Source organism: Platalea leucorodia (assembly GCF_965183815.1).
Source record: "Platalea leucorodia genome assembly, chromosome: 6".
NCBI classification, from domain to species: Eukaryota; Metazoa; Chordata; class Aves; order Pelecaniformes; family Threskiornithidae; genus Platalea; species Platalea leucorodia.
In genome coordinates this window covers 73,665,144-73,682,062 of record NC_138828.1, presented here as the reverse complement: position 1 = coordinate 73,682,062, position 16,919 = coordinate 73,665,144, and the positions used below count along the sequence as shown (strand labels likewise).

The 16,919-nt window shown below is 42.8% G+C and overlaps 1 protein-coding gene across 3 annotated transcripts in view; it reads right to left on the bottom strand.

Annotated features, from left to right (window-relative positions):
• TBC1D14 (TBC1 domain family member 14) overlaps nucleotides 1–16,919 on the bottom strand; it is a 76,801-nt gene that overhangs the window by 32,664 nt on the left and 27,218 nt on the right. The window lies entirely within an intron of this gene.

Below are 16,919 nucleotides of genomic sequence, written 5' to 3'. Positions count from 1 at the left end.
GGCTTCGTAGGGATCTGTGGCCCACAGCAATAACAGGATGGTGAAGGCTCAGTACGAGTATCTGAGGCACTTCTATAAAGAACATGAAGACAACAGGCACAAACTGCTACAAGGAGAATTCCAGTCCTGGGGCGGGGGATCACTAGGAAGGTAGTCAACTACTGGGACAAGTTTCCTGAGATGTGGGGGAACCTCCAACCTTGAAAGCATTCAAAGCTCAGGTGGATGAGCCCTGGGAACCTGGTCTAAGCAGACGCTGCTCTGAGTGGGGAGCCAGCCCCTCAGAGGTCCTTCCACCCTTAATTACCGCATCACTATGATCTACACTAGAGGATTTGGCATTACGTGCTATTTTTATTTTTCCTATGAACACTGTTTTGGAAGAAAATGTACCAAAACCATGACCTAACGGGATACAACAACCTTTACACAACTCCTATCTACTCCAAAGCTTGAAGTACTACAGCAAACATTAAGTATTCCAAGTATCAGTGATAAACAAACATGGTCCAACAGTCCTACAGAAAAAACAAATCCATATTATAGATACTTTTACATTCAACTTTGCAATGAATCTTCCCACTTCCAAAACCCACCTGCTTTCATGTGTAGCTTGTTTATACCATTTCTATTAAAAGAAAAAAAAAAAAGGAAACTATACTGTGAAAACCAATCATTATAAATGAGCGCTATAAGTGTTGAGTGTTCCAGCCATGGAATTTTTCCCATTAGGGCAAACAGCTCCTCGAATGGTACTGATTTCTTTCTTTCAACCTAACCTGTCAATTATGTTAAAACTTCCTTGGGCAACAGATCCAACCTTTCCAACACAATCAGAACAGCATGGATCATTCAGAAACTAAAATGATCTCCCTACCACTTCTCCTCCAACCCCAAAAAAAGGACGGATGAAAAACAGACATGAATGCAGAGCAAGACGGCTGTGGTTTTCTACTCTGTGTCTCATAATTCAATTCTAGCTCAAGCTAGTTCCGTGGGACTCACGGGTGCAGGTCTGTGAAGCTCTCAGGACACAGAAAAACCCTCTTTTTCCCTGTTTCTTAACTGGGCACTGTCTCAACACTCAATCCTATGATACCTGCATTGCTGTGACGGGAAACATTGTCATGAATTTGGAATGTCTGGCTCATTAATACCAGTTAATACTGCTACGCATGAGATCAGTTTGAAAACAAGGAAAAGAACCAAGAAAAACGTATTTCAACTACGGAATAGTACTTAGCTTTGTTTAGTAAAGGGACAGTGCTCATGCTGACAAAGCTGTTCACTAAAAAAAAAAAAAAAACCAAAAAACCAAAAAAAACCAAAACAACTCCAGCGAGAAAATAAGCAAAGAAACAAAGTAAAAAAGGTATTGTGATTGACAGCATATTCAGAAAGCTAACACATTATTCTTCCGTTAATAACTCCTTGGAAGCTGCCGATAGTGACCAGTGTATGAGTGCACCATCACAACGTGCTTCAGCGGCACCATCAACCACAGAGTATCTCTACTGTGCTGACAGGAATGAAGCAAATGGCTATTCTTTCTCCCAGTTTCTATTAGGAGACTGATTTTTTTACTAGATATTTTTCACAAATTAGCATAGTCAAATATTAACTTCTATTACTGCTTCCACATACAAGGTGAACCTTCTCCCTAAATCTAATGTTCTTACTCCTTTGAGACACTACTAGTGAAAGAAAAACCATCTGGCATCCAGAAGAAACCACTAATATGAAGAAGTCATCATATATTTATGTCCCTAAAGCATCACAGAACTTGACATTAAAACACATGCACCCAACGCTTATCACAGTAGAAGTTCCAGAAAAGCTGCTTAATTTTGGCTTGTGAAAATTATTTTCAGGGTCTTCTTTCACTGAAAGCCAACTGCAGAGCAAAATTGCCTTTGGAAGGTGAAAAAAACTGTACCCACTGGGCTGCAATGGGGATTTTATTCCATACAGTAGAATTAATTCGGAAATCTCATTTAGCTAAGCACCAAGTTTTCCAGACCAGCACTATGTGTATCATTCTTCCAAGAATTTCTTGGTTAAGGAATGTTTTATTGTGGAATATGGGTGGCTAGTTACAGTACTGGCGTATTAGTACAGTTATTCAAACCTCTTAAAAGAGCAAAAACCCACCCTGCATTTCAGCAAGTATTCACTGACGTGTTCTACTCAGCACTACCCTACAGTAAAGAAGCCAGACCAGCACAAAAATGGGAGTGGCACATTTTATCAGATTACGCGTCCTTCGTAGTAATTTCATCCTTTTCAGTGGTAGCCAAAAAAGAATAATAATGTCTGCTGGTGACAGTCGTTATCTACAAGACTGTTTTTTAATTAGGGAAAACAAAAAAGAAAAAACAAACAAAAAAACCCCACTCCACCCCCCCAAAAAACCCAACAAAACAAAAACAAAAAACCAAAACGCCCCAAATTCACAGAAGACAAAAGCTCCTGAAAATGATCTTTTATTCCAGTAAGAAGAGAATGCAATTTTGAACAGAGCACAATGTATGATACAGCAATGAAGCAGACTGAAGCCTCCACAAACTCCTATTAAGAGTATCTGCTGACTGAGCAAGTAGAAGTATTTGCACATACAGGCATACTGCAATAGGCTGAACCACACAATAGCTCATTTTAAGCTTTTTCTTTCTCTTTTTTTTTTTTTTTTTTTAAATCAGATTGACATCTCTCACAGGTAAAAATAATTCAGCTTCTATTTAAATCCTATACTGTAATTAGGGGTTACTAACCCGATATGGTTGCAAGTTAATTTTAGGATCAAATTAGGATGAGCTGATCGTTTACGATTTAGAATACCTCCTTATCACTGAGATCACTTAGGCTTTCTTCCAGGTTTCGTCTTAACCTCTCCAGCGTTCAACCACAATAGCTGAACTAGGGTTTGAAGATGTTCTAAGAGAGTGCGCTGTAGATTAAAGCATTGATTTGAAAAACCCAAACCGAACAAACAAAAAAACGCCACAGAAACACACATCCCTGAAAGCAAGTTTAATTCTGGGTGGAACCCGACAGCTTTGCAGTTGAGATGCAAGAAGCTCGAGTTGTGGCGATCTTCCACGATTCTTCAAGAAAGAGCAGGTAACCTGCAAAGGGATCCTAAACCATCTCTAGGGAGACGGGCGAACAGCCCACCCGGGCAGAGGGCTAGCTGGAAGCTCAGCCAGCCGGGAGGGGGCTGTGTGACTTCCCACCCGCCCCGAGCCTCCCCGGGGACCAGCAGCACGGCGTAAGCGAAGCTACAACACACAAACGGCTCCATCAAGGTCATCTTGGTGCTGCCTTGTTTGTTCAAAGGTAACCGCTCTCCGAGGAAGCCGAATGGGACATACCGTGCCAGGCGACGGCGGCAGACACCGGGCTGCCCGAGCCCTGCCCCGCGGCCAGCGGCCCTGCCGGGTGGGAGGCGGCCGGCCGCGAGCACAGCCCCCGGCTCTCGGCCCGCAGCCTCCGGGCGGGAAGAGCCCCAGCCCCGGCGGGCCCGGGCCGCCGCCTTCCACCCCCGGCGGGATCCCGCCGCCCCGCCCCGCCTCGCACAAAGGGGACCCCCTCCCCGGGAACCTGGCTCCCTACCGGACCCCGCAGGGCGATTTAAAAGGGGACGAGGCTGGTTTTACCCATACGCGTTCAAGTCCGCGCCCGCCCATCCCCTCTCCCCCGACCCAAGCGCCCAGCAGCCGCCCTGCCCTGCCCGCCGGCGGCAGCAGCGCTGCCCGCACCCACACCGCGGCCTCGCTCACCATGAAAGCTGCCGTCCTTCACAGGCAGCGGCGCCGGAGCCCCATGCCCGCCCCGCACCGCGGGCCTGGCTCCCCGCCGCCGCGCCGCCCGGGCCCCCCCGGCCTGGCGGGCCGCCCGCCCGCCCCGACCCTGCCCGGGCCGCCCTCCGCGGGCGCAGCGCCTCCGCCCGCCCCGCCCCGCCCCGCCAGCCCCGCTAATCACCCGCGGAGCCGCGCGCGCGATCGGTTCTCTCCGTCTCGCCCAGCGCTGCCTGAGCACGCGCGGCGCGGCCGGCGGCGGCCCCAGCGGCAGAGGCGGCCCCGGGACCCCGCGGGGAGGCAAGCGCTTGCCCTGCCAGGCGCCGCGCTCTCCCCGGCACAAGCCTTCCGCCTCTTGTGCCGCTCGAGCGGCTCTTCCCAGCCCGCTTCAGACCTAGGTCCCAGATGGGTAACCCAAACCTTGCACAAGCTCCTGTGCGTTACAGAGCCATGGAGTCGTTAAGGTTGGAAAAGACCCTTAAGATCATCGAGTCCAACCGTAAACCCAGCACTGCCAAGTCCACCACTAAACCATGTCCCTAAGCACCACATCTACCCGTCTTTTAAATACCTCCAGGGATGGGGACTCAACCACTTCTCTGGGCAGCCTGTGCCAGTGCCTGACCACCCTCTCGGTGAAGAAGTTTTTCCTAATATCCCACCTAAACTTCCCCTGGCGCAGCTTGAGGCCATTTCCTCTCATCCTATCACTTGTCACTTGGGAGAAGAGACCGACCCCCACCTCGCTACAGCCTCCTTTCAGGCAGTTGTAGAGAGCAATAAGGTCTCCCCTCAGCCTCCTCTTCTCCAGACTAAACAACCCCAGCTCCCTCAGCCGCTCCTCATAAGACTTGTGCTCCAGACCCTTCACCAGCTTCGTTGCCCTTCTCTGGACACGCTCCAGCACCTCAATGTCCGTCTTGGAGTGAGGGGCCCAAAACTGAACCCAGTACTCGAGGTGCGGCCTCACCAGTGCCGAGTACAGGGGCACTATCACCGCCCTGGTCCTGCTGGCCACGCTATTCCTGATACAGGCCAGGATGCCATTGGCCCTCTTGGCCACCTGAGCACACTGCTGGCTCATGTTCAGGCGGCTGTCAGCCAACACCCCCAGGTCCTTTTCTGCCAGGCAGCTCTGCAGCCACTCCTCCCCCAGCCTGTGGCGTTGCATGGGGTTGTTGTGACCCAAGTGCAGGACCCGGCACTCAGCCTTGTTGAATCTCACACAGTTGGCCCCGGCCCATCGATCCAGCCTGTCCAGGTCCCTCTGCAGGGCCTTCCTACCCTCCAGCAGATCAACGCTCTTGCCCAACTTGGTGTTGCCTGCAAACATACTGCTACAATCGTCTTTATCTTTGCCTAAACCAGCCCGGAGTTATATGTGCTGTTGTAGGAAGCAGCTGCATTGCTCATACACTGGCATCTCTCTCTCCATTGGTTTCCTGCACTGGCGCTTCCCATCCCTGTGTCCCTGGCTCCAAGCTGGGCGTTTGATTGTACCGGGTACCGGTACTCTGCCCTGCCGGGACAGCCTCTGTAGCGGTGCTGAGTGCAAGAGCAGCTAAAACTCACCAGCCTGTACATCAGTCCCAAAGAAACTGCAGCAGTGTTATGCTGAAATACTTCCTACAGCATAAGCATCTTTTCAGTACAACTCACGCTCTGTCCTCTTCAGAGAGATCTAAAAGATATCTCTTCCCCCCCGCACCTCCCCGCCCCAGTTCAGACCACTTCCACATCTTGTTAAATATTTTGCCTCAATCCAGATGAATTAAGTTTGCCATTTTTCCTTTGTCCACAAGCTCCGTTATCTAACTCAGGGGAGACGGACAAGTTGCTATGACACCATCTTTGGTAGACCCACATTTTATCCTATTATCTATTCATCTGCAACCGTTAGCTATCCTTTTCGCAGCACTGTACTAAGGATTTCATATTCCTTAATCTCATTGGGTTTGCAGGTGCCAGGCTGCATTGCTCAAGGCCTGATCCTGAACCACAAAATGAGCAGCAAAGACAGACTTGAAAACAATCGAAGTCACTTAAGTATTCTGCTTCCAAGAGGTGGCTTTCCAAAAGCTGAGATAACTTATTTTGTCAAAATTGCTAACTGTTATATCGGCTAATGTTTTCAACCCACGACTCCTCATCTAATTCACGGATGCAGCAATATTATACCAAATGAGGAGCAGCTCACCGTTTAAAAGTATCTTAGCTTCATTCCCGCCACCAACAGTTAGTTACAGACACCTGCCATCCAAGCGTCTACTGTCAGAGCACTAATAGTTACCACAATGGCAAGTCAACATAGCTCATGAAAAGCACTACAGCCTCCAATGCTAATGCTTTTTCTCATAAGCTCTCTGAAGCAGTAAATTATCACACGTATCAAAAGACATTTATGTCAAATTATAGCTATTAACACAAAAAACTTCAGCTCGTGAGAAAGAGCAACCTTAGGTGGGCAACGGTATTCCTGTGGTAAATCTCTGTGGTTTCACATGCTGAAAATGAAGGAAACTGCAGGCCTTCTGGACATAGGAAATAGCCATTTGTTGATCCACAAAAAGAGGGGCTCAATCAACTACACATTCTGCAAAACACTGACTGGGAGAGAGTGATGCCTGGTAACATGGGAAGATACTTCTGTGGGTGAAGAGCTAAGTACGCTCTGTAACTCAAACCATAGCTACCCACATATTACACAGACATTTGGTAGCAGTCACTATTTTCAGGCTGCCACAATTACAAGAGTACCTGAGGCTACCCAAACAAGTTACGCACAAGCTTTAATTACATGACATTTTTTCCACTGGAATTCCCACTTCATTCAGAGTATGAGATAGGAACTAGACCAGGATTGCACAAGCAAACAGAAAATTGTTTTTTCCTGGTTTTTGAGTCTGACTGCTACCTAAATATTGCTTCAACATTCCCTTCTGTTGCTTCACAGCTTTCTGCTGCATGTCCATCTGTCCATCTGCAATCTCTTGCCTTTTATTTATAAAGTGGTTTACCAGATAAATTTAAGCTGGTACACACCCAGCACTTCACTGCCCTCCCCTGCCCTTCTGCCCCCCCCCCCCCCAGTTTTTTGTACCACTGTAAGTAGCTGTGTGACTGTACAATACACTAGATTGAGGAAATGATACTGCTAAAAACTTACCTTTTGTTTTGTTGGATTAGTTTGGTTACTCTGGTAATGTCTGCTGTGGGGCAATGTAAATGTGGAAGTAAAAGGAAGGAAAAGGAGCAAGCAGCAGGACTGTTTCTTTCAGAAGCTTAATTGAAACCAGCAGATCATGAAACTTGTGATGATCTTCAGGTCGGGAAACTACGATCTGATTCTTGACATGGCACAAGGCCATAAAAAAGTAATTTTAATGGAGACTCTTAGATATACAGTAATCAAAAAGAACTTAAGGAGACTGACACCTCAGGCAAAAATCAGATTACGAGAATGTCTTTCAAAACTTAACAGAAAGAGAGTACAAACTGCTGAGCTCAGATATTAAACTTTCAAACAACTCCTTAAGGGATATATATGAAGGCTTTTTATAGAACTCCAAAACCAGTACAGAACTACTCTGAAATGCAATTAGTTCATTAGTCGCTGATCTAACAACCTGAGAAATCCAAGTTGCACACTCAACCCGCACACTTTGCTAAAGTGATCTGGCAAGTTCTACAATTAATTAATGGTTCAATAACCATCAGCCCTACTTGCTTTAGTGATCTGTGTATATATATATATATATAATCCTCTTACGTTACAGAAAGAATAGCAGAGCAGAAGACAGCAATGCAATGACAGACCTTGACTGAAATAACATTATGTGTGTGAATCTTCCACCAGGATATCCTTCTCATCTTTAGTACCACAGTATTCTCCTGTTCTATACTTAACAAATTAGGAATGCTTAAGCAATGTAAGGGTAAGAGACTACAGCCAGTTCACATGAGGAAAACCTCACGCTACCTATTTTCAGGCATCATTTCAAGTGCTCTGAAATTGCCCCCTTTTTCCCTGAAAAGTATCTACTTCTCTCTTCTGACTAAACATGATATGGAACTTGGGCTTGCAACTTTGGTCCCACACAATGATGCTGAAGTTAAATCAATAAAATAATGCACACATCTTCCAAAAGGTTAACAGTACAGAGAGAAGTAGAAGCCACATACCCTGCTTTGCATCCCTGTGCTCCAGCCACTGGATTATTTTAACAATTTTTACAGCATCATATTTTGAGCAACAGAGGCATCAAACTAAAGAACATTTAAAACCTAAGCCTACATAAGGCCAAGTTAGGTCTTCCAAGAAAGAATAGTAGTTTGCTGTTTTGGAGTCCATCACTTCTAATCATGCAATGTGCTACGTATCAGATGGTTCTCACCCTCAGGGTTCATGTTTCATTTGTGCTGTATGTAAATAATTTAAGTGCTTTTTGGTTCATATAGAGTGGCATGCTTTCTTTAAAAAAAAAAAAAAAAAAAGAACCTAGAATAGTTCCCTATCTTGGAAGTACTGTGAGAGACAAGGTATACCTATGAACCATGTGGCTTAAGAACAGCTCTTTATAGTCAAATGCAGGATCTTTAATCAGATTGTACAGCATACTGTTACGAGTGACTCCAATATGAGTCACAACAACAAAAAAACACCCCTACTACTTAGAACACTGAAAAGGATGTAATTTAATCTGCATAAACAAACATGTGCACGGTTTCCCTATATACTGATACTATCTGATACACTGCAGTATCAAACAAGCGGAAACATCTACAAGAAAGGCTTCCAGCATGGCAAGCATCTGATAAGTGCTTGAGCAAGAGAATATAAGCTAAATGGTTATTTTACTTTTTTTTTTTTTTTTAATTAACATCTGCCAGAATAAAATACTACCAACACCTGCTTTCAGCATATCCCTTAAACGTCACTTCCACGGACTGGAATTATACTGGATATGGACTTCATGTAAAACATAATTTTACAGAAACTATACGTCTGCTCACTGATTTCTCCACCTCAATTTTCTGTATAGCCTCAGCACCATACCCTTCCAAATAATCTCTCAGCAACTTTTTCTTCCAACACTTCACATTAGTGCTGACGTTGCAGAAGAAAACTTATCTTTCCTACCTAGCCTCAAAGAGCACGCTCTTCAGGCTGGCTGAAGAGCGTGTCAGAACTGTCCCCCTCATTCAGAGCGAGACACAGAAACAAAAGGACTCTCCATGCTACATCAGCTTCATGCTGACATCATTCTTAAATGGCCAAAGCACCACGTTAACCCTGGGATGTAGGAAAGGAGTCAAGGAATACGGCATTTTATCTTGCAAGTTCTCAAATCAGTTGCAAATATAACCTCAAATACTTGCAATCTTCAAGACAGCGTAAAAGTCACCCAGGAATGCCATCTACTTTGCAATGCACAACAACTCGTATTATTATGCTGTTCAGATACCCACCGCTGCACAGTTACTATTTTTGTTTGTAAACAGCTGTCTATGTAGGTAAGTATGCGCAGGCTTGTATTTAGCTACGTGACTTCAGTACGTACACCAAACTACTTTTAACCACATTTTCCACTTCTCCCCCCCCTTTTCAAATCCCTTTGCTAATTTCTATTCTGCTTCCTTATCAAAATTTGCGCATCTCTAAGGATCTCTGACCTTTTCAAGTTTGATACTTGTCTGCCCTTAGAAATGACAGAAAAGCGAGGCGGTAAGTCTACTGCACTAAAGCCTCTTTGAGTGGTTTTCTTCATCCATGTTTGCTTCTCTGAACCCCAAAATCACCCTTTTCATCATCAGCAGTTACTGATGCCAATTTCTTACATGTCTAATAAAAGCTTCTTTTGTACTCATACTGATGCTGTGCTTCATATCATCTCTAATCATCTGTTCAGACTGACGGACTCTTGTGGATTCAGTATTCAATTTTACAAAAAACTGTATCAACATGTAAATTTACCAGAATATAATCTTCTTTACAACTTAAGGTTCAATCTTGAGGATAAGAGACTGTATCTTTTTAAAGTTCCACACAAATGTAAATAAAGTATATGAAGGAAGGCAACATCCCTTCATAGTCTAGCTTAAAGCAATGACTATTTCCAGGCTTTAATATTCATGAAATTGTTTCCACTGGACTTTCTCATGCTAAAGAGACAACTTCTCAACACAGCAGAAGAAAATTTTTATGTGGAAATTACTAACAGGCACAGAAAACGTGTAATAAAATCATATAGAAAAATGAGATCAAGTCTCCTCTGAGACAGAGAGGGAGAACGAACATAAAATTTGAAGAAATATTTTCCCAGTCTTGCCTCAGAGAGACGCTTAAGGAAAAAGTACTAGTTTGGGGTTTTTTTTAAATCCTTACATCCAGATCCTCAGGGTTTCCAATAACACACATACAGTAACTCCATTCATTTTGCAGAGCCAAAGAACATCAGCTTTGTTTGTTGTTGCTAGTAAGCATGGTAAGAGTTGGCCTTTCAAAACCTTTACCGCCCCCCTATTCTTTAATTTTAGATGAAGTTTGAGATGTGTAAACTGGAAGACAGACAAAGAAAACCTTTTCGTCGGGTTTCTTGGGAGCTTGCTTCTGTTTAACACAAAAATAACATATTGAAGTCTAGCAAAGCTTTCTCAATTAATTTTACATTTTAGCAATGCAAGTTCTAGTCTCCTGTTAGGATAGGCAGTTCCACCACAATATTTAGAGGCTAACACACTTGCCTGCAAGGATGTATCTCCAGCTTTGCTTCACAGCAATGTTTTGCCGAATGTTTGTGCGATGCAATATTCAAAAGTACGTGCTGGTATTTCCAGGCTTGCTCTCCACAGACTTCTATTTTCATTCCAAAACTGATGGAGGGGAAAAAAAAACCCAAAAGCCTGCTGCGTGTTGCTTATCAGCATGCATGGTGGAAGGCTACTACGCTGAAAAAACTTACTGGGTACACAAAGATGTAGGTGTTGAAGTACCTATCTATAAACACTATCAGACACAAAAATGCCAGCTACATGTTGGATCCTCATTTAACAACAAATGAGAACGAACTTCCACCGATGTATCAGGTCTTCCGAAAAGTTGTTTTCCCTGGCCTTGAAATCTTGGGGGTAGGAAGAGCTGTTTACTTCATCCTCAGAAGTCAAGCATTTTTCCATGAATTTGTGCCTTCCTGCATTTAAAAATCACCTTGTGCCATGTGAATTTATATTCCATCTAATGCTAAGCATCAACTGCGGCTACAAAGTAACTGATTCAATTAAGACAGACAAACTTTATGATCTCACTGGACAACTTTAAACTTACTGCATTTCCCCTAAAACATACCACTGGCATTGAAACAGACCCTTCAGTAGAGACTAGCAGATGACATTTTGAACTGCAATAACAACTACAAAGCTTATACTTCTATCTATTTAGTATCTTTATTCCAGAGAGGAGATACCTATTCTTAAACAATGCCTGTTAAACCTATTTAGGATCCCTCCAGCTTCCAGGGCTTTTGACGAAGGCAATTTATGAGGAGTCTTAGAGAGTGATGAAACTAAAATAAAAGCTTTAAAACTGGAAAAGGGGGGGGGGGGGGGGGAGGAAACCCTCTCACTCCCTTTCAAAAAACATGTTGTAGCTCGCCATAACTGTTAAAACTGATGCTCAAAGCCTACTATTTTCTATTAGCCTAATGTTCGTAACATATTCTGTGCTTTCACATGTTCGTAACATAAGGGATGTTGTTCCAAGAGCATCAAAAGCAGCACTTTGACAGCTAGACTCTGCTAGATTATGATACCTGGGTGGGTCCGATTACATTCTTTTATTATTAAAATACTCAGGAACAATCCGTCTGCTGTAGTATTAAATTACCCTTTCATTTACTGTGGATGGAAGCTATTACTCTTGCTTTATCTGTTTAAATATGATAGTAGATTTGTTTGAGGCATGTAATTTTCAAGTCAGGACAAGGGCAACACACTCTTTATAGAGTAACACAGCCTACTGGAATTGCTAAATAATATATTTAGTACAGTTCTTGTTGGAAAAAAAGATATTTTAGGACTTCATAAGTGACAAAATAGGTTTCCTTTCTTTACTTATTTTTATTTACTTCCACAAAAATTAGACACCCTTTACATATGATTACAATAAAATCAAAATATTTTTAATTGAATCAGAAGGAAAGACATGAAATTGCAATGCTTTAAGGCAAGTTGCAAGTTTGGGGTTATAACTCTTAAGTGGGAAAATCAGAGTTACACCTTTATTTCTAGAGATTTCAACAAGAATAAGCATAGGGTAGTTTCAGGCTAACCACAGTAACTATGCCTTCTTGCACTGCAAATGAGCTTTTGTTTCTTTGTTCTTACAAAAAGGAACTCAGGCACACCAGCACAGATTTAAATCCTGCCTTTTTGAAGGCTGACAAGTAGAAATGAACCCAGAGGAGGAGAACACAGGAAGTGACTCATTTACACCCTCGGACTGCTGCTGCGGAACAGAAAAAAATGCACCAGACAGTTCACAGCCCACAACGCTTTAAAGTGTGAATGAAGTCTACGCGCAAACACTCACCTCGCCATTAACGGCTACAGCCATTAGTGACAATGACTTATCCAGTGATCTACCCAAAGACAAACTCAGTACGAGAAGACAATGCTTTATCCAAAATTGTGGATCTAGCTCCTGCCAGAATCAGCAGCCAACTTGAACCAACCACTTCCTCTTCAAAAGGCCCTGAATCGTCCATCTGAATGCAGCCTAACGCATGGTTAAGACAAACGCCTAGGAAAGCTCAGTATTTTTAGACAACTGCCACCCATCAGCAGAGGGCAAGAGGAAGCTGAACACGTGGCAGCTAGCCACGCTGCACGGCTGCTATCTGGAGTGCTCTTGCACGTGGAGCTGCATGAGAACCTCCACACATCAGCAGTCGGGAGACTTTTCTCTGTTTTTGGTTTGGCTTTTTTTTTTTTTTTTTTCTCCCCTGGATAAAACACACTGCTCTCAACGGGCGCTCTTATCGTTGTCTGCCTCAAGCATGGGCTGTAGTGATTTCTTTCAGTGTTTCTTGCTGGGTGCTGTTTCTCTTGCAACTCTTTTCCACCTAATAGGTCCAAGCCAAAAAACACGCTTTGAGTAAAGTGATTTTATTAATCAACTAGGATTATAACTTTTTTAAAAAAAAAAAAAAAAAAAAAGGGAAAAATCAAGTGAAGATCGACTTGAATGATAACTGACCCAAATCAACTTACAAAGGTTTTTCCTCGAGTACTGTCATAAGCTTAACTATTTATCCCATAAAAAAGAAACACCTATGAGCCAAGCAATGTATTTAGCTGTTTTGAGAGCTCATTTTCACTTTATCATATGCTGCAGAGTAAGCCTCTTAAGTACAATTGATTTAATTGACTGGAATGTTGATCCCGCATATAGTCATGATTGATTATTACCGGAAAACATAACTGGTAAATCATGTTGATTGATTTCCTGTTAGTGCATCACTCCTAAAAGAAACCCTGTTGCATCTCCAGCTGAAGACAGGCCAGGTGGGAAACGTTATCACTGGTACCAAAAAAGAACGACACTTTTCCATCTCCCCTTATCCTCGAAAGAAACAAATATAGGAATGATTGGAAAAAAAAAAAAATCCAAACAGTTTGGCAGGCAGGGGTGGGAACACACTGCTGACAGCTTGTATGATAGAAGCAATATTGTATTAATGTGATTATCAAGTCTGAACAATCCGACTCAAATGACTTTGCTGTAGCGGTAAGTGCAGAACAAGCAAGGTGTACTGAAAAGCCTGGCTGGAAGCTGCCACTTCCCCTACTGCACTCCTGCAATCTGCTCCTGGGGCCTTGCACAGACAAATTTGTTACCCACAGCTGCACATAAACCCCTGTAGTTCTCTACTGCATCTGAGGTGGACAGACTGTTTTCATCACTGGTGGCTTTCATGGCTGGAATCCAACTCCCCAGCAATTCATTTATTTGAATCCTTATCCAGGGGGAGGGGAGAAAAAAGTCCGTTCTGTCTCCCACCCCCCTAAGAGCGCACTATGGCTTTCAGAACAGAAATCCTTCTAAGTTTGGGAAGATGACAATCCCTGGATTAAAAATCATAGCTAGCTTTTATTATTAAGGAACTTCCATTAGATATTCTGAATTATCTGATATGGAATGTCAGCAAATGAGATCATAAAATATTTAGACCTGAATTTATGAGTAAAGATTGTTATTGAAAGGCCTCACGTTATATGTGCTGAATTTTACCGGTATTGAAACTCAAAGAAAATGAAGACATTCCATTAAGGTCTTATTTGAATTCATATAGTTGAAGTTAAATTGAACAGTTTTCATAGGGTAACAGCACATTTGGAAAGGAAAAAAATTACGCACTGATTAAAAAATGGATTTTCATATTGCAGAAAAAAAAAAGAAGAGACATACACTATAGACAAAAATAATTTTATTTAAGCTGGTCCTTTGGGGAAGACGGCTGTAAGGTGTTTCTAGGATATCACTAAAATCTGACTTTCCTCTATATACATTAGTCTCTTAACACACAAGATCTTGACTCGCCAGTTGCAAACAAGTTCTGCGAAGACTGATCACATAAGAGGAGACAACCAAATGATATGCTGAGAACAATGTTACCTCTTCTTGAATTTTTAAAGACTTTCTTTTTCAAGGGCATTCACTAACAAAACCAAGGGGGGGGCGGGGGGGGAGTTGCAAACATATGGTATTGAGATCTGCTGTTCTTGCCAATCCTGAAAAGAGTTCCTGAAAGAAACTGTGGCTGCAAAGCCTAGCTCAGCTCTACAGTCTATTGGAAGGGAAGAGAATTTAACTTCGGTTATTACTCTCAGGGAAGTACTGTCATCTGACTTCTAGTGCATTTTCACACATCAATTATAAAAGCAACTGGCATAACCAGTTCTGCTCTAGCAGGATTCCTGAAGATAATTGATGCAAAAAATTAATCATGTAAACCTCCATTGCAAATGTACTTCCAGCTTCTCAGACAAGATTACTTGTTCTGACAGTTTTTAAGCTTTAAAACATTTAACTGTATAAAAACTGTATAAAACCTCTTGGTGATGATGCAAAGCAATCCAACCTTAGCCTATACCAATACTAATTCTTTATCAAAAGAGAAACACTCATGTATACTGTCAGCAACAAAAGTAGGCCAAACACCAACTTAGCTGGAGTGACTTTAATTCCCACATTGTTAAAATGGACTATGATGCTATGTCTTACATATACTAGTTGAATAAGGGAGTGCTGTTAGAAGTTTTTACAGGACTTGAGAAAAGGCTTACGTGCTCAAAAACCTGTCTGACCATTCTTTTGGTCAGAGGTCAGACCACGACACAGAAAAAAATACTACTGCTCCTTACAAATTGTGTCTGGCCTCAGTTGTGTATGTACAGCCATCTTCAGCTGTGGTATAGTAACGCTCAACTTGTGAATGGCAACTGAAGTTTGAGGGTCTGGAATTTTCATCATTTATTTATTAAGTAGCAGGCCAGAAGGAAATAAGAACTGGTATTTCTAAGAACAATCTTTAGCCACTTCAGAGTTCAATTACTCCCCCCCCTTTGCGCTTACATAAACACACACCTCACAATTGCATTCTTTCTTGCAAATTTCTTTCAACTCCAGCCGAGACTATTATGGGGAAAACATCAGAACAACATACAATATGAATGTATTTAAAGATTATTCCCTTCATGTAAGTTTAAAAAATGTACACACAAACATCCTTATCTTTCAGAAAACTAAGTTTGCAGTTAACTTTGTTCATCTCATTCTGGACAAAAAAATATAAAGCTATCAAAAGATGGAACCATGAACATACCAATGAATTCACTATAGGAGTCTACAGCCAAATTAATGGGATAGTCACAGGGCTCTAATGCGTGACCTGGCACAAAGGATTTCTTTGATGTCTGTCCAGAAGCAAAAGAAGCTGACTTGAGAAAGGATTACTTGGTGGCTCAGTCACCTTAGTTCCTGTGCACAAAGAGCTTCATACCAAGCAGGTACGATCAGATGGATTTCCCTAGGCGTGTGGAACTTGAGGACAGATACAAACAGAAACTGATAACCATAGCTACTACTATAGTCAGGCTATTTTGTGGCATCTTAGATTATCCAAAGGACTTTTGATAGTCTAAACAAGTTACATGCAACTTGATTCGCCCCTCCTCCCCCCGCCCCAAGATGGGAAACCATAATCAAGCAAAAATCACAATGAAGAATTTATCACCTTTCGTCTAAGTTGCCTTTCAGAATTAACTTAGACCAAGACTTTGCTAATAGAATCACTACTCCATAGCCTCTGTAATCAGGCAGATTGAGTCTCCTACAATCTATGGGCTAATGAGGATTTTACCACATAGACAATAACATCACTGTGAACAGACAATTTGCAAGAAGACCTGGACTCCGTGGTATGAATATATTTGGGTTTTTTTCCTTGAAAAGAATCAGTAAATCAAGCCTGAGCAGCCAGAGAATGGAAAGGCTCTTGCTCAATAAACATCCCTTGTTTCAAGTACCAGCACCAACAGAGGTAGGAACTGGAACAGTAGGGCCAGGGACAAGCTGAAGAGGAAGGCACAGTCTAGACCTCAACCCTTTCCCAAACTTGAGGCATCTCAAGTAACAGACTCTTCGAAGCCTTCAGTTTTCTGCCACCAGCAAATAGGCATGAAGCCCTTTAACAGGGCACTGAGTATCTGTTCGGTACAAATCCAGATGAATACTCAAGAGGCAGAGGGATGAAAAGTTAAGTTACAAGGGCACGCCAATGCACAATTCTTTTGTTCATCATGTCAGCAGCATAAAACACTAGAAATAAGTCTGTCAGAGCACTGAATCCTATGAATGAAGTCAGATAATCCTGCACATACAGAAGACGGAAGGAATAAAGTGTACTACGGGAAGGAAGCAATACCCGTAACAACTGCGGCCAGCAGCACATGAGCAACGTCTAACTATTTCTCATCAAGTTTGCACAAGCCCGGTTGTGTAATATAATCAGAAATTCATGGCATGGAGTGACAGGTGACTGCTGCTATGAATCACTAGGTTAG